This window comes from Taeniopygia guttata, chromosome 4, assembly GCF_048771995.1.
Source record: "Taeniopygia guttata chromosome 4, bTaeGut7.mat, whole genome shotgun sequence".
Classification (NCBI taxonomy): Eukaryota; Metazoa; Chordata; class Aves; order Passeriformes; family Estrildidae; genus Taeniopygia; species Taeniopygia guttata.
The window spans coordinates 73,006,057-73,030,192 of record NC_133028.1 but is presented as its reverse complement, the minus strand read 5'-3'; the positions used below and the strand labels follow the sequence as shown (position 1 = coordinate 73,030,192).

The 24,136-nt window shown below is 36.5% G+C and overlaps 1 long non-coding RNA gene across 1 annotated transcript in view; it reads left to right on the top strand.

Moving 5' to 3' along the window:
- The window catches only part of LOC121469949 (uncharacterized), a 49,897-nt gene extending 30,182 nt beyond the window's left edge, over positions 1-19,715 (top strand). The window contains exons 3-4 of the long non-coding RNA XR_005980326.2: positions 13,886-13,972; positions 19,563-19,715. This is a non-coding gene — a long non-coding RNA (uncharacterized lncRNA). The remainder of the gene's footprint in view (positions 1-13,885; positions 13,973-19,562) is intronic.
- The last annotated feature ends 4,421 nt before the right edge of the window (positions 19,716-24,136 follow it).

Here is a 24,136-nt window from a genome sequence, read left to right as displayed (position 1 = left end):
TTTGAAGTGAAAGAGCTAGTATTTTTAAAAAGAAAAAATTATCTAGATAGAATTAGGAAATTGTTCACTTTTATCCAGAAATAATTCATAATGAATAGGATAACATCAGACTGGTGATCTGTCATTAGTGGGGTTCCACAGAACTTTGCTTTAAGTCCCTTTGCTCTTCAACATCTGCATAAATGACTTGGACTGAAGGATACTGAGAAGGTCACAGATGACACAAAACTGGGAGGAGCAGAATCCCTCAAAGGAAGAGAGACCTCGAGAAATTAGACAATGGGACAATCACCAACCAAATTAAGTTTGACAAGGAAAAGTGCCCGATTCTACAGATAGGACTGGGGAAGCTGGATGTACATAGACTGGGGAATGAGATACTGGAAAGCAGGGCCACAAAAAGGGCCCTGGGGGTCCTGGTAGAGGGAAAGCTGAATGTGAGCCAGCAGTGCCCTGGAGGCAGGAGAACCAGCCCTGGCCTTGGGGGCATCAGCACAGCATGGCCAGCTGGGACAGGGAGGGGATTGTCCTGCTCTGCACTGGGGCAGCCCCACCTCCAGTGCTGGGAGCAGTTTGGGGTGCCACAGTATAAAAAAAAGACCTTAAGTGTCCAAAAGAGGACAAGAAAGATTGTGAAGGGCCTTGAGAGCAAGTGGTCTGAAAAAGTATCTGTTGTCATTTGGTTTGTTCAGAGGAGGAGACTGAAGGAGGAACCTCATCACAGTCACTAATTTCCTTGTGAGGAGGAGGACGGTCAGACAGCGATCTCTCCCATAGTGACAGGACCCCAGGGAATGACCCGAAATTGTGTCAAGGGGAGGTTTAAGCAGATATTAGAATAAGTTTCTTCTCCCAGAGGGTGGTTAGGTACTGGAACAAGCTGCCCAGGTTCATTGCACCAAGCCTGATTGAGTTCAAGAAGCTTTTGGACAATGCTCCTGCACACGTGTGTCACTCTTGGCAGTGGTCCTGTGCTCTGTCTGCTTCCCTAGGAAGCCTGTTCCCATGGCCATCCACCCTCTGGATGAAAAACCTTTTCCTGACATCCAACCTAAATATCCTCTGAATCAGCTTCATGCTGTTCCCTCAAGTCCCTGTCATGAGAGTGCAGAGATCAGTGCCTGCTCCTCCTCTTCCCCTTGTGAGGATGCTGAAGTCCACAATGAGGTCTCTCCTCAGTCTCTTCTCCAGGATGAACACAAATCTCAGCCCCTCCTCATATGGCTTCCCCTCCAGACTCTTCACAATCCTCCTATTCCTCTTTTGGATGCTCTCCATCCAATACCTTTGTAATATTGTGTTGCCCAAAACTGGATGCAGGACTCCAACAGAAGCTGCTCCATTGCAGCACAGAGTGGGGCAATCAGAGGTGAGTAAAACATGATTGATTCATGTTGGAAAATCAAAACCAGACATCTGACCATGACAAAAAGCACAGAACTTTTTCTTATTTCTGAAGACAAATGTACTTCTATAGCTATCACAAATAACCTGATTGAGGTACTAATTTCTCCAGCCATGCTTTTGGTACTGGAACTGGATTCCTCCCTGAGCTCCACGTTTGTTCAGCTTCAGGCTCAAAGTTTTCTGCTCTCATCAAGCTAACATAAAGAGAATTGAGCTCAAATAAATCCAAGAATTGCTCCCAGAAAAAGAAATCTGGATGGCCTTTACCTCCCCAGGCACGAAAATAAATGGCACAAGGAGTCTCTGCTAAACCCAACAACAGTTACTCCGATGGAAGAAAAACAGTAGTGTTAAGTATACTAAAGTAAACGACTTTTCCTTCTGTTTTGGATAAACCCAGTCATACAAGAGCAGAAAAGCTCTTATGACACTTCAGGTTCTACTCTATACAACAGGGTTTTGAGTTTGTGAGTGATGCAGGTCAATGGCTTAGTAAAGTACTTGAGAAATTGAAGTTCAGTCTCTGAAAATTCACAAAAATATAATTATAGATATGCCATGAGGAGAAATAGCAAAAATATGAATCAAATTCAAACCAAGTATTCATCTTGTTTGCAATTTTCTTTTCAATTTTCCAAATCACCAGATTAAAGTACCACAAAAAGAAATTTGTGATGAGAAAAAGCTTATTAGATCATATTTTATTTGTCCTTGGCAATATAAAATTGCTCTCTACAGCAGATATCTCAGTGCTTAGTTCTGAATGAGCAAAGAGACAGATGTTCCTGATTTACTGTGAGAGAAAAATACTTTTATTGAAATAAAAGAAAGAGTTGTGACTTTATATTTCATCTAATGTTTCATTTCTTCAGTTTAATCCCATCTTTTACATCTCCTCTGACCTTCCCAAAGATTTATCTTGCTTTTGACTGGAATTTATCTGAAGTAAACAGTTTTCATCTTACCTTCTAACCAGATGAAAGAATTCAATAATTTAGCATACAATTTTTCTTTTTTTTTTTTTTTTGGTGCCTTTTATTTTTTAGGTACAGATGGATCTGTAATAAGTATAATGGCAAATGCAATTTTTTTTATTATCTTAACATTTTAACAAGGGATAAATTATTAATTTGGAATTAATACCCACCAATATCTGTGCAAATTAAATTTTCCCAAATATATGTTTGAGCTTTTGTGATCCCATCACAGTGGTAACTCACAATCATCTTCACCCAACCATTTATTTTTCCAAGGTACTGATTGCATTCAGTCAAGCCCACAGAATGTTATCTGATTTTCCTTCAAGTTATAATCTTTTCATTAAAAATCACTTTTTAGGCTTGCACAATTCTAAGATCAGACCACCAAGCATGCAGTTACTCAAACCTCATTGACTCTTTTATAGAGTTAAAAAGGTTAGTAATGTGGGCTGTATTTTACAGCTTGAAGTTGTTAGATTTTTTAAAGTAGTTTTTAAGTCTACAATTAAAATATAGATCATGTTACAAACACAAAGTAAGGTTGGCAAATTTTTATAATGACCACATAAATCATATGCATAATCACATTATATTTTTATAACTAGCACATAATTACTTTTTAACATAAATTTCCACTGGTTGCAAACCGTTTACTGAAGTAGTACTTGAATTTTAACAGTCCAATAAAACACACAGACTTTATTTCTCATCCCATTTTTACCCTACAGAAGCTTGGCTCAAGGGAAAGATGTTATTTCCTCAAAGCAGAAATATTTTCCCCATGAGCACTATTGTTAAGATGGGGCAATATGATTAACCTTCTTTTAGAAAGAACCATTAGCCTGTGAGTCTCCTTATGGGGAAGGGCTTTCTCTTGTATCCTCAAAATGAAGGTTTTGAAAAGAAGAGCAGCTTTTGGCAATGCTCACATTACTAAGTCTCCATCAGATGCTGGAGACTTGGTTTTTTCTGTTTTTCTTTTTTTCATTTTAAGCACAGTCCTTAAGAAGGGTATGTCTAAATTCCTTACATGGATTTTGTCTCCTGACTGTGTGTCCAAGCCACAGACAATAACAGAATTTTATACTGAGTGTGTCTTTCTTCTGTCCTTCCTTACAGAGCTTTGTCTTGGTCTTAGATTTATACACCATTTGAGAGGTATTTTTTCCTGTAATACTTCTGAATATAAGTGCAATGAGAGATTTGTAATGGCATGCTGTTAAAACTAAGAATACACAGTACTTTGAACAGTATATTTAAAAAAGCCATTCAAAATACAGAAATATCAGTAATACTGATGAATGGCTTAAAGTTTATAGCCAGATAATCAAATTGTAGAAGATAAATAGTAGTTCTTAAAGCATCAGTGAAACCAACAATACTTGTAGTTATTTTTCTCAGTGAGATTGCTTCTGTATGCCACTTTCACATGCAGTTAGGCTAGGAGAAACTTTTGGGAATTAAGAGAGCTCCAAGAGCTCTGTAGAATGAAGGTTGCACTTTATGAGCTCAGATTCTTTGAAGAGCTGAATTCTACAGGAAATAATTGTATTACATCATACACACAAATGTATCCTCAGTCTGCCCCACTTCTCCCAGTCCCTGTCCTGTGTCCACACAGTGTAAGGGTATTTTCTGTCATTGTACTCTCTACAGAACCTGGCACACATGTACTGAGCCCAGCTTCATGTCTCCTGCCTATAACCAAGCTGCTTCTGATGAATCTGACCTCTGGAAATTTTAACCATCATCCAAATAACAGCGAAAAGAAAGGAAAATAGTCTGTTAGAAAAATAAGGAAAGATCTTTATGCCCTCTTCAAATATGGAAGCAGCATTCTATACAACCATGATGAGAATGGGCATCCCTTTACCAGCATTCTCCCATTACTGGGGAAAAAATAAAATCACAGAATGGAATATGGGAGGCCTTTTATCCCGAGACAGAATAGTGTAATTCCACTGGGACTAGTTACTCAGCTCCTGTCTTAGTGAAAACCTCACATCAGAACACTCAGCTGGAGAACCCTTGAAAACAGACAACTCTCGTCAGAAGTCTGGCAATAATATCATCACTCTGACAATTTTTACAACAGTGCTCTTATATTTGGAGGCTTTACTAAAGCATCAGCTCTAGGAGTTCAATGTTTTGTGAGGTTCTCAGCTTTCATTTTTAAGCTAAATTTTCAAATCTCACAACTAATGCACTAGAAACCAGAAGGGACTGATGTGATCATTTGTACACCTTGCACACCATTATAGGATTTCCCTTAACTTGTTCAAACTTGAATAAGAGAATTATTTTTGAAGTGAAAGTTTCTGTGATAGAAATTCCCTACTGCATAATTTCAGACACAGACTTAAGATTGAGTTTATCTGCCCAATTGAGGAATAAGAAAAATAAATATGAACATGTAATTTTAAAAAACCAAGCGTTTTTTAACCTTACATACAGATCTTGTTTTTTGGAGGTGGATAAAGTTAAGGAGATTTTATTCATAATTTGTTAGTGTTGCTAATATTTTGGGTGAGAACCATATAATTTATGTTTTTAATAAACATATTTAACACCTGTATATTAGTTCCTCTCACTAAAATACAGGTAAGAGGCATAGAAAAGACAAAGATTTTTTTGAAGTCACAAGCTTTTGTCACCTTTCTGCCTTTATGGATTATCATATTGGCTGCTCTGGCGTTAACAGGAGAGTATTTGATTACTAGTGAAATTATTTCTAGACAATTGACAGAAAATGGAAGAAATTTCAGACTGACTAGTTATATTTTCCTCATTCAAATCTAACAGGTTGTGATAGTGAATAAATATCTTCTACATAGAAATGTGGTAAAAGATTAAAAGTAATTGACAACTATTCCCTAAGTGAAAATTTTGCAAACAATTTCTGCAGCTTACATTACAGGTTAAAGGAACAGATGCTAAAAGAAATCAAAACTTGCAAGTAATTAAATGCCTGATGTGAGTTTGTGTAAAGTCAATAAAACATAATTGAAACATTTGTTTTTGTCCTCTATATTTGGTCAATATCAGGGCTGTCAGAGCCTTAACAAGTCACAAACTGATCCAAGGGTCTGGAATACTGAGCACTTTCTTGATAACTTTTGATCTCTTCTTATATAGATTTCAATTTCTTCTTTGGTCTGGACTATTTCATACCAGGTTAGAAGAGTACTTAGTATTGCATAGTTGCCTGTGATGGGAGCAGATTAGATTATATAATGGCTTTTTGTCCTCCACCAGTCCAATCTTATTAATGCAGACAGGAGCATTAGGATAATGAAAGTTTTATTATTTTTAATGCTTAGTAAAGAAGAATGTTTTTCTCCACTTTCACTTAACTGTGTACATATTTTGGTGTGAATTATCCTTTCCTGCATAATCTGTCATACATTCGTAGCAGGTTTTCCTTACCCAACAATTTTCGTCACAGACTCTGACAATCCTTTAAAGTACAAATAAAACCTTAGTGCACTGAAAATCCTTCTGATATTTTAGCCAACACAAAGAATTTTTCAGTCTGTGTTCTGAGCATCCTTCTCAATAGACTACCTTGAAATTCAGATTAATGCTATATGGGGACATGAATCTGCTGTTCAAACAGAAAGCAACAGTTGTTTTGCCAGATTACAACAAAGGTAGGATTTTAGCTTTTAAAAGTATGGCACAGCAAAAAAATAACTCGCTGATTTCTGATACAGTTAACCTCTCACATTTAGAGATAAATTAAGAAGCTGCCACAGGAGGAACACATAGAGAATCTCTGTTGATTTTCTAACCACTCAAACATGAAAAATTGCTTTTCATAATGCTAGACTTTACTATATCAGCTCCTTCAACTTTATGCTCATTAAAAATATATAATTCAATATTTCACAGCACACTCCACTCCCTTCTTTGACACAATCTTTTGTAAAAACAGGAGGACAAAAATGTGAAGATAAGGTGATGAGTCAGGTGTTTCTCTTTTGGAGAGAACAGGATGTCATTCTTCACTTATAGTGGACATTTTTAATATCTAAAAGCTTCAGAAACTGGCATTACAGATATGAAAATGTGACTAATTTAAGCAATAATCCATTTCAATTAACAAGAACTTTAATTAATATTTAATAAAGTCCACACACTTGATGACTTAACTAGATCTTATACATCTTTTCTGTAACAATTAGTTTGCCATGACAGTGATTAGAGTACCAGCAGCTTGGGTATTCTAGTTATATTATTGTAAGGCATTTGTGAAAGTCATGCTCTTCAAATGTACAATATAAGGGCACATAATTTAATTAAAAGTCAAATGTAGGCTGAAGGAACAGCTTAACACACAAGCCAAGCAAACTCTGCAATAACTGCAAGTGTCATGTAAATATTAGGAATTATTGATCTTGGCTTTCCTTGCTAATTATTTTCTATGTATAATGTTTCATTAAAAGGTAATGAAGGGATTACACCTTCCTAAAAGCACATATAATTACTGACTTTGTTTTCATGTTGTCACTCCACTTCTCCTATGATGAAAAATAGTAGTCTTCACATCAAGTTGAATACTGACTGGAAAGAACTTGATGCTACATGCTATTTATAAGCTTTTGGATCACTGGGACTCTGTCTAGTCTGTTAAAAAAAAGTTTCTGTAATTTGCTCTGTAGAATTCTGTTACATGTACACACATAATATACTGTCCCAAGTTTTTGCTTTCTCTTTTTCTTCCACTCCAGGAATGTGATCAAAATTTACATAAAACAAGTCCCCTTTATCCATATGAGTGTGAGATACATGCAGGAGTGCCTGAAGAATTTAATACGGCATTATTTTATTTATTCCATAAAACCACAGAATTCCATCATCGGTCAACAGTCTCTTTTCAAAGTAAAAAGAAGCAGCTGTTTGGAATGTTTGAAGTAAAAAGAGCATTAGAAGCAAACACCTTTCATCTTGAACCATGGGCTGCCAGGAAAAAGAAACCCTGAAACAGCTTCCTTGAGCTGCTTAATGTTGAATCACTTAAGGAGAAGTGAATCCTCCTGATGTGCCTTTCAGTGTTACGAGCTCTGATGATGCCTAGCACAGCAGTGTAATTAACATCTCATGGATAAATCACAATTCTCTGCTTTGCAGTGGCAGGAACAGCCCAATGCCAGATTGCTCACTGAAGGCACGCCCGGCTGCAGAAGTGCACCAGATGAAACAATCCCCCAGCAGCCATGTAATGAGGTGCAGACATCTGTAAGATTATTTCAGGACTCTGAACGGGAAGATGAAAATCTGGTGGTGCTGCAGATGTTTTTATCATCTTCCCCTCGGCCATTGTCACTGAAAATAGATCAGCCCTCCAATGAGGCTGGAATGCCAATGGCTAAAATATTGGTTTTCTTTAAATGCTTTATTGCATTGCTATCCCTGAATTACTCAAAGATGTTTAGACTAAAATAGCAGGAAAAAGATTTATGAGGCCTTTCAGAAATATTTTTAGACCTAAATATTTCTAAATACTTTTAGAAAAATCTGCTAGATGTGAACATTTTTTGGCTGCTCTTCTTTCTGGCAGTACCAAACCTTAATGTATTGGCAAAGGAAGAGAAGAATCTATTTCTAATTTGAAAAAAATTCACACACTTCATCAGTTGTGGTAGAATAACTTCTGCCCTCTTTCAGACCTCTTTGTATTGGCACTGTGATGTAGTGTCAGAGCAAGCATGGGGCAGGGATGTAAAACTTTTACCCAAGCATGTAGGAAACTTCTACAGGGTTGTAGAGAAAAGCAAAAAGTATGTGACAACAAATGAAATGCCTGAATTCCCAAAGTTCCTGATTCTGCCCTCTCTCTCCTCACACCACTGAGACAGTTTTCAGCTAAATTAACTGCTGACAGTTTTTAATACCATAATGAAACATAAGCAACAAGACCTTCTCTGAGGAAACCACTGGACTCTCTCCTGCTTTTTCTCCTGTAAAAAGACAAAAAGTGTAGCTTTTTTTTTTCAGTCCAGCCCCTTCACATTATTTTCTCCTGATTGCTCAGGCCCACACACATCAGCTGAAAGCAATGGAACAGCTTCATTTGGCTAAAAGCAAGAAAATGCTCCTGATTGCCTTAAGCTTTTCATTTGTTGAGGCAGGAGCAAAGAGACCCCTTCAACTGCTGGTGCCAGGAGCACTCTGGGCAATAAAATCATAAATTTATGGACTTTCACTTGGTAACCCCTTGTGTATCCCAGCCCAGGCACTACTCTGACTGATTCAGGAAGTTATTGCTGAGACAATTAAAATGCAGGAGTGTTTTGCATTAACAAAATGCAGGAGTGTTTTGCATTAAAAAAATGCAGGAGTGTTTTGCATTAACAAAAATATTTTGTATATATTTGTAAAAGAAAAAAAAACTTTTCATGACGGTCTCTACAAAAGAACTCGGAAATATTGCAAGATATATTGTCTCAAAGATCAAAATTTAGAAGAACAGATTGTAATAAAGCCCCAGCCTATTAGCATGCTACTTTAAATAATTAAGAAAGGAAGACAAAAGTATTTGCTTGTTTTTTACTTCAGCAATTTTTATATCTGGGGAATTTGTGTGGCTTGGAAATTTCCTTATTTCTCATCATAAGAGCAATAATGCAAATAAATCTCAAAATAAAATTCTCTGACTTTATCTAACAAAATCCACTTTCTTGAAATAAAACATTCTAAAAGTTCAATATTGATTTTCAGAGACAGACATTTTCTCATAGTAAACGTACTTTATTTTTTTGTCTAAATATACAATTTTCTCTTTTGCAGAGGTATTACTCTCAAGAGTGAAAAATAGGCAGTAAAACCCAAAAACAAGTTGGCAAAGGAGTAGAATCACATATGGCTCCAGATTGCAGCATTCATCAAGGAGTTGTATTTTGGTGTCAGAGGAACAGCAAATGATCAAATAATTTACCCCAAATTTCAGTACTGCAATATTCTTGCTCCTGTAATGACCACAATGGAATACATTTCTTATATCACTGAGACTAAATCAGGTCTACCTACACCACGATGACACATTTATTTACACCTTACATCCTGCACATCCTCCTTGGTTTATTCAGATTTATTTTCCATAGCAAACTAAGGAAACAAAAAAAAAAAACCAAAAAAAACCAAAAAAAACCCACCAAAAAAAAAAAACCCAAAAAAACCCCCAAAAAGCCCCCATAAAAACTAAAAAATTGAAACAAAACAAGAACAAAAAAAAACCCCAATAAAACCTCCAGAGAAAGGAAGTTACTGAAGATTTATAAAAGTGGTCCTTCCACTGTATTCAAACTCAGCTGCACTGAAACCAAATTTTGGTCTCAGGTATTTTTATTCAAAGAAATTAAACCTCTACTGTACTTCTGAGAACAAACACATGCATATCAAAATACTTAAAACTGAAAAGAAAACTTTCCTCTTCACAGTAGCAGGCACTTTTAAATTGCTTTGCCATTCATTTAATGCTACCTCTGTTGCACACCAAAATTAGGAAATCTGCTTTCAGACATCCTTGTTATTCTTCATAACAATGCCAAAGATGTCTCAGTGAAAGCAGAGCTAAAGCATGCTCAGTGCTTTACAGGAAACCTGCTCCCAAACACACAGCCCAATTAAGTGCCAAATGATGCCTTCAGGTCTCACCCACATAATCCACACAAGGCCACAGAGATTTTAGCAGCTGAAATTTAATGCCAAAAAAGAACATTCATTATTTGGTAAATTGCAAAATATACTTTTTTTTTCCCCTCCTAATTGCGTTCTTCTCATTTTGAAGTTTATTCCCTATGCAACTGGTTGAATTACCAATGGAAAAAAAAAAAAAATCTCTATTAGACAGGAACTGGTGAGGGGCATGAAGGATGAACAGATTTTTATTGTGGGACTAAACAGATGGAAAAATTTAAAGTTATTCCAAAACAAGCTATGGTGTAGATTCAGAATGTCTTTCCTGAGACTTCAGTTTGTGTCTCCACCAGCTCCTGGTTGGATAAATTTCCTTAGCACAGATAGATTTACATACAAACACAGTAAGAGTACTATTTTGCCTCCTGTTTTTAACTCAGCAGGGAGTCTCAAATATTTGCTGTCCACAGAGCCAGTACTGAATGAGACAGAACTCAACAGAATTCCTGCTTAAATGTTGACTGATTATCAAACAAAGATTACACACAATAAAAGTCAATTTCTAAAATGATAAAACCCCACAAGCAATAAATTCCTAGTCATCCCCTCTGTGGCATTTGCAGTCTAGACACCTCTTTTAAATTGTTTCTTAAACATGTTCTTTTGAAATGAGGAATTTCTGAACTGTTGAGTCTTCCATGGGGTATCAGCTGGATCCCAGCTCTGACCATCCCCGTTTCCTTTGTTTTTTTAAAAGGGATTCTTCCAAATTCTGTAATGAGCAGCCAGCTACTCACAGCCTGGGAGTGGCAGAACCCAAAAAAGCTGAACCCTTTTCCAAAATCTCCTCTCTGATTAGTATCTGATGTCTCAAGCAGTATCTATCTTGAGCCTGGGCAGTGGGGAAGGGTTTCGGTGATACTTTAAATCCTTCAGTTCAGGATTTCCAGCATTTCACTTGGAGCTTGTTATGGACTCCATTTCATAAAGATTAAACACAACTGGAAAAACCATGTGTTTAAAAGGCCACCTGATTTATTTAAAGGCCTGCAAGAAAAAGAAAACTGATTTGTACTTCACTACATTGCTATGAAGGAAGCCTACAAAAGCACTGTGTTAAAGTGTTAGAATAATTCACAAGGAGGGTTATTCTAGCAAAGCAAAACCAGAAGAGTGTTCATAATAAAATCTGCCCCTTGCAAAAATTCCAGCTTAATTTCCACACCACAGAAGTGTGAGTAGTTTTAATTACTAATGATACCCTCAAGACACCATCTTTAAGTGGTTGCTACTGGAAGGATGGCTGTCTCACTGCAATTTCCAAGTGCTAAGCATATTCACTTTTATGAGCAAGGACATATTTAGATCTCAAAAACACCTTTTAGAATTCAAAAAGGCTCCTGGAGATTTTTTGAGTCCTCTTCTTTTATTGTTTTGGTTTATTTTTTGTTTTCTTTATTTGGTTTGGCTTTGGCTTGTTTTAAAGAAGTTAAATTTAAAAATTGGGTGAAATATCACAGAATATTTTAGGTAGTGCTAGAAAGGCCATGAAGAGTATTGTTGAATAGATATACACCTTACAGGAAGAAGGCATAGATTTTCATACCCTTATTCAACTCCAACTGCATTCCTTGTGGGAATAAAAGAAAACTAAATTGGACTGGACCCTTTAGATTGAGAAGAATTTTTTTTTAATTAAACACACCCTTAGTAATCCAGAGTAATGGTAAACACTAATAGGATTCAGAAGCCAGCAGTAAGTTTTTGCACAATGACACCTTGGATTTTTGCAGCCTTTTTTTACTGTCTTTTTTTTTTCTGTTGGTTTTGTTGGTTTTTTTTTTTTTTTTTTTTGTTGTTGTTGTTTTTTGCAAGTGACTTTGCACCAGGCTTTTGTAACCCAATGAATAAAATCCGTGTGATGTACTGGAGTGCACCTGCATTACTCACATTGCCACCTGGAAAGAACAGTCCATGTTAACAGTACACTTTTGTGGACAGGACAGAAGTTCACCACTGTGTCCACTAAAATATGGACATTTACCAAAAAAGCAGGCATTTGAATGACAGTTAGTGTACACTCATTGGCCCACAGTAAAAAGATATTAAAATCTCAGTACATAGGCTAGGCATACTGGAGTTAAACTGCAGGATTAATCTAAAAAATTTTTGATAAAATTTTGGTCTCTACTTCTGAGTTGCATAAGAAATCTGAAATCCATTTACTTTAACTAAATAGACTCTGCATTTTTTGTTTTATCTCAGTTGAGAGACAAAAAAATAAGTTAAACTACTTTCCCCATGCAGATATTATTATTTTCTATTTTGTTCCTCTGTTTTGTTCTCCCTTTCTTATCCTATCTTTTTGTACCTGCAGGAAAGATGAATCATATCAGGCATTTTGCAGTTCTGTCTAAAAACAATGATAGCTATCCCCATTCTCCTCTCCTCAGCACTAAAACCCATGACTGGTTGCAGGAAAAATTACTCTGTACAGTTTTCTCTTTGAGGTTAATAACTCTAATTCCTAGGGAACACAATACCTTGATGAAGTCATAGTCATTAAAAGGGACCAGAATTATTTTAGGTCACTTCCACAGAGAGCTAAAGAATTTTAACATCCATAATATCAAAGCACAAATTCATTAGCATAATCAAATAGGCTAGTTCAAGTAATTACTGTTCAAAAACCACAATAACAGTCCTTTAGCTAAGCCTCAATGCCTCTGTATCCCACACGGATACAACCACGGCTTTGTCCTACTGTGGCTGGACCATAAAAGTTGTTTATGGGTCTTTTGCTGTGTAAAAACAAAAAATTATAATTTGTACCTACAAAATAAAGTTCTTTAAACAGTAAGAGTTCTACAATGCTTTCATAAAGTGAAGCCATGATTTCCAGCTCACAGTCAGTGTGCACACTTAATAACCATGGTGGCTTAGTTGAGGCAGTGAAAATTAGCTGCAAATCTCTTAATCACTGTCAGCCAAAGTCACTTCAAATTGCAATGCAATATATGAGTTAAAAAATTCACCTCATTATTGTACATAAATCTTCTCCATATTTTAGGGACACATATAAGCTATAACTCATGCAATGGATAGTAATACTGTTAAAAGTCCTATATTATTATTAGATTTGAAAAAGGTGTTGGAAGAATATCACATTGCTCAACAGAAGACAATAAACATACACTTGAATGATGGATTTTTACAAACTTCCAGGTTATATTTGCTAGGATTTTCTAATTCTCAATTCATTGAAACAAAAGTATACATCCATCAAAAAAAGTAAAGCCTTTTCCAACAATATTAATTAAATTTTTCTTAAAAACTTGGAAAAAACATATTATACATAAATGATTTGTCTCATAATAGTACTGATATTTGGTCTTGCAACAAGTTGATCTCAGTGAACACAAAAACAAATCACAAATATTTATAACTGATAATCAATAAATTATGTGGACAATTAAAAGTTCCATCTGTTTCTATTACCAGGTTCCTATGAAAGAAGAGTGAAATTTCAGAGTGTTGATTTTGTTCTCACTTGCAACACAAAAGTAACCACAAGCCAAAAAGTGCTTAAGGGAAAAATGATTATCTGATGTTTCTGGCTGTTTTCTATGAGTTTTCCCATGTAAATCTGTCGGCAGCTTCCCCACTTGGAACTCATTCCTTTGATCTTCAGTACAGAGGTGCTGGCATTCCTGGAAAGAGACAACATCACCAGCGTCCCTGACAAATTATGCTTTAGTGATTCAAATTGTTTAACAGCTTGGGCTTGGTATTTCTCAGGTGGCGTCCCAATTTTTCCACGTTACTAAATGCATGCCCCCATTTTCTCTATTTTTTTCCAGGAGGGTTTCCTCTGGTTTGAGGCAAGCACATCATCTAACTCCTGCAGTAGTTAATTAGAAGTGTATGGCCCTTTCCCCACCATGCAGGTAAGGGCTAATTCAGCCTTGTCAGGTTTCTGGCATGGAATCATGAAAGAAAAGGAAAAAAAAAAAAATTAATAACTAGAGCAGCCATTCCTGAGTAGGAAGCTCTCTGAATTTTAGTTACCAGTTCCACAAAACTTATCTCAGCAGCATTTCAGAGAAAAGCATTGCTACTCAATTTCCTGCAATAAACTGGCCAGATAACAGAATTAGAAGGGAAGTGTAAGACCATCCCTCTATTGTTGAAGCAATGTGTGCTGGTATCAGGAATTCTAATGTTAGGTTTGCAATACTTAATTCTGCAGCTGTTAGTAGGTCCAAATTCAGACATTCTGTTCTAAAATTCATTATAATTCTATTCCATAACTTCAGAAGTGTTGTGTCACAGCAAATATCCACCACTGTGATAGCAGAGACTGGGTTTCCTTTAGGGTTAGGATTAGCAGATTTCCATTCCTCACTTGTGAGCCATAAATACCTACCTCAGCAGCTTGCCAAATAACCCTTGCTCTGGTGATTTTAACTCTTTTCTTCCTGGGAAGCACACGCTGCCTTTGGACATCCCACTGCAAAATCAATTCTGCCTGGGTTTCACTATCACCCAGCTCCTGTTCACACTGCCATTCTGGTGGCAGCACCCAGCACTGTTTCAGTGGCAGTCTGCTGATTCTGACAATCATTTGAGGTTTCAGTTTTAGCTTCTTTGCCATCAGGTGCCAACATAAACACCACGTCTCACTCTTTATCAGAGCCACAGATTAGCTCACTGCTTCCCAACTCATCCACTCAAAAGCTCTGAGTCAAAAGAACTTATTCCTGAGAACGTTACCAGCCCTACATCCCACATTTCTCTTGTACAATTCTCTTCCTTTCAGGCACAGTCCAAAGCTCTGTCTGCAGCTCCCCAAAACACTCAGCAGCAAGCAGCCTCTCCACCTGCAGCCCTTTTTCCTTTTCTTCATTTTGCTGACAGTACTCTTCTTTCACCAAATCTTGTAAAGGCAGCAATATTTCATTTTCAGATTTCTGAGTAACCAATCTGTCATTATTCCTATTTTCTTATGCCAACTCCACCCTAGGGGGAGAGGGATGACTTAGAAATTTTTCGAAAAAAGAAAACAAATTATTTTCTTTACACTGGCCACCCAGGATAGCAATTTTCAAAAAAACCTACACAGCTGCTCTCAAAAATTGCCTCAGAGGGGAGGCTGTGGCAAAGTTTCCCAAAGTTTCTATAGAAGGAATATTCAAGGTTTCCCTCAGAGGGAAATGTAGTGTCCAAAGCGCTCCAGGTCAGAGGACAGCATACACTTCTAACAGAAGTAAGCCCATGCAACCATTCAATATCATATACAAAAGCTTTAGAGAGCAGTAAATATTGAGCAGAAACATGAGGAAAAAAGCCCCAGTGACCTTAGGTAGATGACTTAGGCAGGTTCTTTGGAACATAAAAATTGAACAAAAGATTAAGGCCAAGTTTTTCAGATATATAAAGTTATAAAAGTTTGAACTCCTCAGGATTCTTATTTTCTGTTCATGATTGAATACTCATTACAAGGTTATACTTCCCCTACATCTCAAGAAAAACAATAAAGAAGCCATGCTGCTGACATCTGCTTGGATGTCACTTGGTAGAGAGGTGAGCCACCCCAGGGAAGGCACAGCCACAATTTGAGAACTGCTGTGTGCTAAGGCTAAAATTACTGAGTACAACAATTCCTTAGGACAGACACACACATCGTGCTCTGAAGATGCATTCAGTACAGAGGGATTAAATTTTTACAGATCTAAAACCTGATCTCTACCCTTACATTAAAAGATTAACAAAGTACTATTACATGAGCATAGGTTTCTTTCTAAACAGGACTCAAACAACATCCTAGGCTCCATCTCATCCCTCCCCACAGCCACGCCACTCTTCTCATTTTCCTGTGATTACTTAAATGACCCTTAGCTCAATCCAATGGCTAAAATGTGAAGTCTGTGAAGCTAATTAAGAAAAACACTAACTTAGGAAAGTGATTACAAATAAAATAAAATCTCAATGATTTTTTTTTTAATGCACACTTCTGCAAAGTTCCTTCCCTGAAATGTTGCGGTGCTTACTGCAGACAAAAAATCTTGGGAGCGAAAAAAATATTCCAGATTATTTTTGTCTTAAACAAATGTAGCCATATAAGATTCTAATGAGAATGGCATTAGGGGCAATTACCACCAAACTTGCTCCATTTCCAAATTCAAATCCAGCAGGACAGAAATCTCAGGAAAATTCTAAAATTGCAGAATAAATATTTCTCAGAAATTCCTTGGCTACAAGTCAATAGCACAGCTTTATGTTTCCTCCCTATTCCCAAAGTATGGAGAAATTCCAGGTAAGAAAAAGGCATTCCATTCCTCTTCCACATAAAATGAGCCAAAATGACAATTCCTCAGCAAATTTCTTACTTTTGACAGAAACTTTAACACTAATTGATTTAAATTACGTTAAGTATGATCCTAATAAAATGCATCTTCTTGACTAAAGCCAGGTCAGAATATAACAAGAAGAACTGTATTATCCTCTTCTGAATCAAATTAATTCGCAGTTTTGCTTTTTTTTTTTTTAGTGTGTATTACACTGGGCTTTGTTAGAGTGCCTAAGCATTCATGTACATGTTTGAATAATTACAGGCACAAACAAGACAACAAGTGAGATGCACTATTGCTATTAAGGTTCACTCTGATCTCCTGACTGAGCTTGGAAAGCAGAAGCTGCTGCACTCTCATTTTATCAGCACCACTTGTGCCTCCAGTCTTTCCAAGCGTCATGCAATTACACAGAGAAATGTTTACAGCTTCCTTTATGCTCAGTTACGGGTCTCCTGGTGTGTGCAGTCATTTTTAATCAGAGTAAGACTTCCTCTGGTGGCTAATGTGGTCCTGCACCACGCAGCCAAACGCAGGAAACCAGCAGCAGCTCATCCAGATGATATGAGAACCGTGAAGGATGGAGCACTTGAGACTAAGATAGAAAAATGATTGTTTGGATACAGTGGAAGGCGCGACATGAGCCAGCCCAAAAACGGTGCCAGAGGTGTGGAGGCATATCCTGTGGATGTGCTTTCAGGGAAGGAATGCCTTAAGCACCTTCAGAGCTCCCATTCCCAGCTTCAGGAGTAATGGATGTGCTCTTTCATCATGCTAAAATATCAGAGCTAAGACAGAACAAAAAAGGATCCAAAGTTCCAAACACATCACTTTTGCCAATGAAGGGACACGCAAACTAACACAGATTTCTCTTGCCAGCACATCACACACTGCCCTCACCAGAGAACAGCCCTGCTGCAACTGCTACTGCTTTAAAAACAAGAGAACCAGCAACATAAATATTTTGTGTAGTAAGTAAATATTGGAATAAGAGATTAGGAAAATATAACTTGTTTATCATTATCAGCAGAAATCTAGGCAGTAGTTTTCATTTTATTATCTTAATCTGCCCCAGTAGGAATATTTGCCTGTCCATTTAAACACTATACATGTTTTCTTTATGATAGCAAGCTTAAGAAATTGGTCTGTAGTGTACACTGATTCATGATGACGCTTAGTATTCAGATTGCATTCAGCTAAAAATTATGGTTTCCATAATAAAGAAACAAAGTTTAAATTTTAGTTTTGTGAATTACAATTCTGCTGCTGAAGCCAAACAAAAACTAAGAATGGCATCCATAAAGTCTGTTACAAAATCAGAAATAGCAAATATCCTAATGTCACAATAGTTTTGTGTTCAAGGTAAGAACTGATTGGGCATCACAAACTTATAGCATGGACTTCAAAGAAAAATGAGAAACAATGCTATGAGGAATAAATTTTCTTTATGTATGCATGATAATGGCTAGGTGATCCATTCCTTGTAAATACCTAGTTTGCCATCAGTTCTGCATGGCAGAACTTATGTTCAGATGAGGTTTTGCTGTTTGCTAACAAAGACATACTATGTAAAATTCACCACCAGATTTGTTCTCTATATTCTCAACATTCTGGTGAGCATTGGCATGGCAGCCAAATATACTGGATAAGGTTGGTGGGGCTGATGATGTAATATGAACTAATGCCTTCACCACAGCTCTCACTTAATTTAAAATTTATTTCATGTAAAAAATATACAGCATGAAAAGTATTTCAGGATGAGAAAGGCATCCGATTGGATGCAAAATCTAGCAATTTTAAAACTGAATTTCTCCAAGAGTCCTACAATGCTTTCTCAAAACAAGAATTGCTAAAATTCCAATGGGTTTGTCTTACTATGACAGTATGTGAGTGCTGAAGCGAAAATTACTCATTAATTTTAAAACTTTCATGTACAAGAGGGTCTTTTTACTAAGAAACTAAATTTTTATTCCTGAAAGCAGGAAAGGCACAGAAGAAGGAAGTTGAGTTGAAAAGCTAGTAGCCATGGAAAAGCCATTCTTCTCAGAGAAGGACAGGTTAATGTCCTAAGAATTTTGATGCTTCTTTCTTCATCACTACAACTTTTATTTTTGTTTACTAATAATTTACTATCCAGCTATTGTATTCCTTCAAAACAAAGCACTTATGCTGTTTTATCTCTGCAATACCACAGAGGTTTTTAGCAAGTAGAATGGAAAACAAGTCAGATGAATTTATTCCAAGTGTGCTTATTCACAACAAATAAGGCTTTCTACAAGGTTTTTGTTACACTTTTAGAAATAGCCTTATGCTATCAATTTCCCTTATATAATGTACAATAAAACACCTTGCAGATAAAGCTACAATAACACATGGAAGGAAAGACTGATAAAAGACAAATGCCTCATGATAATGAGAAAACTTAACATACTTTCTAATGAAGTTCAAAATAATATAAAGAATTGTTATTTTAATATGCAAATTTCCTACCACCTACATGTCTTTAATTGAAATTGCACTCCAGCTTTTTTAAGCCATTATCATGTCATAACTGAAAAACGCTGAAATTAAATTAATCATAGAATTGACATTTCTTTACTTGAAAAATGCGGCAGCCTGCATTGGGCAGGAGTTATGTTCCCTGTTCTGCTCCTCCACTGCTGGCTGGTGCATGCCTTGAGGTTCTCTTTCAACTCCATCTGCAGCTGTCAAACCTGCAGAGCACAGCTTCACCAGCCACTCTGCACTCTCACCTGTATTAGAAAGATTTCCACCCATTTCTGTAATCTTTTACTGTCTTCAACTGTTTCTTGCTCCCAAGAAAATTCTCCTTCTTTCAAAGGCAGACTGAACATTCAGTTTGAAATGCCCCAATCTCAGTAAATTTATCGGATTATAAGGGCTATATTTTATATATATATAATTAAACTGATTCTTGTTTTAGTAGGAGGATATCAAATCAACATCTCCCATATTTTAGAGGGAAGAGTAAACTAGAGTAAAATCTTGGCTGCTGATTTTCTCTTGCTTTACTAATTGAGTACACCTTTTGCTTCTATAATCTTCTGAAAAGAACATGAGTTTTGAGCGATATCCTGCACATTGTCAAAATTATGAAATACCTCCTGTATCTATGACTGACTTGCTGACAGTTGCTAAGGAATTCTCCTTTTCCCCTCCTCTGTAGAAATTTTAAGGCTACAAGTGGCTTGAAGGAAGAAAACATCATGTAGGCTGTCACTTCTGCTGTTCTGTGAAGTTCCTACAAACTCTGCAAGAAAGGGACTGGGGAAACCAGAAGAGGTGGCTTGGGAAATTGGGGTAGATCAGCCCAATAAATTAGAGCTGCTTTAAAAAGACTGTGTCATCCTTATTTGTTCCAGGTTCCAGCAGAAGTCACTACCAGAAACATGTATACACTATATTAGCTCATACTCTGTCAGCTTCACAGGCAGCACACCCAGAGGAAAAAATAAGGATAAGAGCAAAAAATCAACAGGAAAACTTCAATGCAACTGTGACATTGCCCCTAAGTTTTGTTCTTTTTTGATTTTCCCCAAAACCTAACTGGTTAGCAAAAAACATGATCAAAGCTAGCACATACTGCTCTCACTTAAAAGCATTACTCAAAGATCTAACCCATTTGACAGTGATCACTTCAAGAATGAATTAAATGAAATATAGTCTGCACACAATTAAATTGGTCAATGCAGTAAACAAAATTAACCCATGGTAGCAGTTGAAGTTTCAACTGCTATCCAAAATTCAAACCCCTTGTTTTGTTTTGAGAGTTTCAGTGCCAAACTGTTTTTTTTCAAATACATATTTGTAAATTGGAACAGAAACTCTTTTCCATTAATGCCATGTCAGGATGAACAATTATTAGCACTGACTGAGTAGAACATTTCCTTTACCCACTGGAGTACAGCTCCTTACAAAACTGAAAGATCAGCATAAAATGATCTAAAGAAAGTGTGAACCTTGCAGATTTATTTAACTGATGTTAAATGAAACTGAAGAAAGCACACTTTTTACATTGTAGGCTGTTTCATCAGAAGTGTAATTATTTGCGTTTTAGTTTTGCGTGTCAAAGCATAATTTTTCTTTACTTGCTAGTCCTTTCCAGTTTTTAACATATGTCTTGATCATAGAAGATAATCTTACTCATATGCCTTGTGGAACAGTGAAAATCTACTTGCACCTAACAGCAATTTATAGAGGAGCAAACTCACTTTTCCATCTCAGATAGCAAAAATTCTTTCAAATATTTGTAAGCTGCTTGGTTAGAGTTTTCAGTCAGAATTTCACAGCATGGATTGAGTTTGTTATATTTTTGATGCACACCTAAAGAATTTGTTAAAGGTTTGCAACATCTAACAACCACATCACGCAGTAGGAAACAACAAAGCTGCTTTATTATCTGGAGTCCGGATTATATCAGAGGTAAGAGTTCTAAACATATTCCTAAATATCATTCTCCATATGTGAAGATCCTTCCTGACCTATGCCTATGGAAGGAAATTATACAGCTGAACAGACAGGTTCAAAATTTTAATATAAAGTAACACTCACTTTTAAGAAGTCCATTTATATATATTCTAAAGAATAATATTTTCAGTCACAGCCTTTTTTTGCAACATGTACCCCTGTCAGAAAACCCATATTTTTGTAACCTGCATCATGGTCAGAAAATCCATATTACAAGAGTGTATTTACTAGCAGAGATAAGAGTAATGGATAGGTTAGATCATCAGTTCTTACCCAAATGCTTAAAACAAGACCAAAGACAGATGAAAAGGTTAACATTAACTATCATAGTCATATTAAAACTATTCTGTGAGGGCAAACTGATGATTCATCAGTTTTGCCTAGACATTTTCAGATTTTTTTTTAACTCTTTCAAGCCAAAACCTAAATGTTACATTTTAAATTTCCAGGTATTTATTAGTAGGTGTGACAGAAATAAGAGTCATCTGTTTAGCTAGATAAACACAGAGCAGACAAGCAAAAAGGTGTCACCCACCATTCCAACTGGAAAGAAAAGTCATATACAAAGTAGATTAAATATGTAAGCAGAAGATAGGATACCATTTGTAACTTTGTAAGCTACCAAATGAATATTCTACTGAAAATAGAACTGATGAATGTACCTCAAGGTCAATTTTCCTCTCTCCAAGTGGTTTTGAGTTTTCAGCCAAAAGTAATTTTGTCATTTTTCTCTCATGTTGCAATATGAGTGAGGAAAGGCTGCATCACAGGGGACCCACAATTTCAAATATGCACTCACCTGGCACAACTCAAAGGTAATGCTTTAAAAACCTCTCACTCATTTCAAGTTAAAGGCTAAATCAAACAGAATTATGGGAGTGGGTGAGGAAAAAAGATTTGTTTTGCCCTTATCCCAATATCTCTGGAAAGGCTTCTGCACCATGGTATCAGCAATACTCTTCTCAGGCATACATTCCTACGCATTTGTATTGGAGGCCTAATTTGCTTTCACTTGGCAATAAAGCCAGAAATATGCCAATTTGTAAATTATATCATACAGTATATATTTATATAATGATAATACAATAAGTAATATGCTTATATAATTATATAATAATTAAAAATTATGAGCTATATTATACATAATTATATATAATATATAATTAGAGTTAAATATAATTATATAGAATTATTTTAAAATATATTATACACAATAAATTATATAATATTAATAATATACTCATGAAGAAAAAAATAATGACTTGACATTCATAAATAACATTTGATCCCTCTGTTTCCTCCCACACTCCAAGCTAGCAAATATCAGCCATTGCAATCAAGTAAGGTTAGCTCATGAGGTTGATCTTTAGCTGTGCTGACTCAGCTGATGCGATTTTAAAGCTTGCCGCTTTCTTGATTAGGTTGCAATACTGAAGCTTGTTAGCATCACCAGAAATCTCCTGCCTAGACACAGAGCCATGTTTTGGGGGTGTGCATGTTTTTTCAATGCTTTGTCTTCTGTGCAGCCTGACCACATTACTGTTGTACTGGAAGCACCATCAGCCTAATCTCTACAGACAAAACCAGCTCCTTTCAGATGCCAGGAAAAATCCAGTCACTGTCAGAGAAGGACGAAAAATGTGGTAGGTTTAGAAAGCCTTTAACATGAGGGTAGTGAGTGGTTGGAAGAGTTGCCCAGAGAAATTGTCAGTGTCCCATCTCTGGAAGTCTCAAGGCCGGGCTGGATGGGGCTTGGAGCAACCTGCTCTAGGGAGAAGTGTCTAAGCCTGTGGGAACTCAAAACGTCCCTCAGACATTTTTGGAGGTTCCAGGCCCAGGTCAGAAGCATTTGAGACCCTGGCAGGCAGCTGGAAACAGCTGTGATTTTGGGTTTGAACCATGGAACGATTTACCAACCTTGCAGGAAGGACAAGAAGTCACAAAAGTTTAGATGTTATAGTAGAAGTAGTCACAAAACATTAAAAAACTCTCAAACAAAAAGAAATACAAACAAATCCATATAGAAACTTTGAAATAACAGGTTTGAAGAAAGTAAGGAGTTTATGAACGCAAAGAAGAAATGTTTGTTCATAGGGTATTTGTGCATAATATGCTCAGTCTTTCTGCATTTCATTTGGCTGAAAAGGTGAGAAAGGAAAGAGGATCCCAGCCTGGAGGAAATCAGACCTGCATAATGTAATCAAGGATAGAAAGGCATCCTATGTTAGCTATAATATAAAACAGGTAGAAGCTGAAATGAGGAAAGATGAGTCAAATAAGGAAAATGGACATAAACTGTGCAAGAGGCTGAGCTAAGACTTTTCCTCAAGTACATTAAAGCATCATGAAGACAGATCAGTGGGGTTCAGAGAGATGGCAAAAATAACGTGCTGACAGCAAAGATATGAATGAAATTAAATGCATTCCTTAATTCCATAATCACAACAGGCCAGGGTCATCAAGAGGTGTCATTTACAAAGGATGAAAAGTTGCTATTGGGAATGATATGACATCAGAGAATGTTAAAGGCACCCCAAGATATACAATGAGAAAACGACTACAGGACATCAATAGAAAACAAATTATATTGAGATAACCTCCCATCTTTAATTGATTCAGAGACTTTTCAGTGATACTGAAAAAAAGAGGAAATCACTTTGAAAATCCAGCATACATTTAAATTAACATTTTTCTTGAAGAAATAAAGTGAAAAAAGCTGTCATAGTGACCATTAAGATCTCAGCTTTTGGTACATTGTTTTCTAAACAGAGGGTGGTTATCTTTGTAATGTATTTATCCACGCTACCCCAGGTTTGATGAGCAATGCCTTAAATATAGATATATATTCATTTAGGATTGCTATCGTGCACATTAAAATATGAAATGAGGATATAGAGATTGATGAGGCACAAAAATAGTACTGTATCTGGAGTTAGAAAACAGTACCCACCAAATCAAGATCCCAGCACTACAGGAGCAGTCCCTCTGCCCACTGCTATGGTCATTCACACAGAAATCCCATAAATTATGACAACTGCACAGGGAAAGCCTACCTAGTACCTGTTTTTCTGATTTGAATTAGGAACTTTGTCCTCTAAAATACACAATTAGTGTCAATATCCTTAAGTACCCAGAGATTGTTTTTTATTGTTTTTCAAGGTAATTTCTAATGTGCATTTGTTGCTTTTTCTATACACAGTCACAGCCAGCAGGAACTACAACTCTTGACTAAGTAATTGCATAATGAATTACAGTTTCTCTTCTAACACTAAA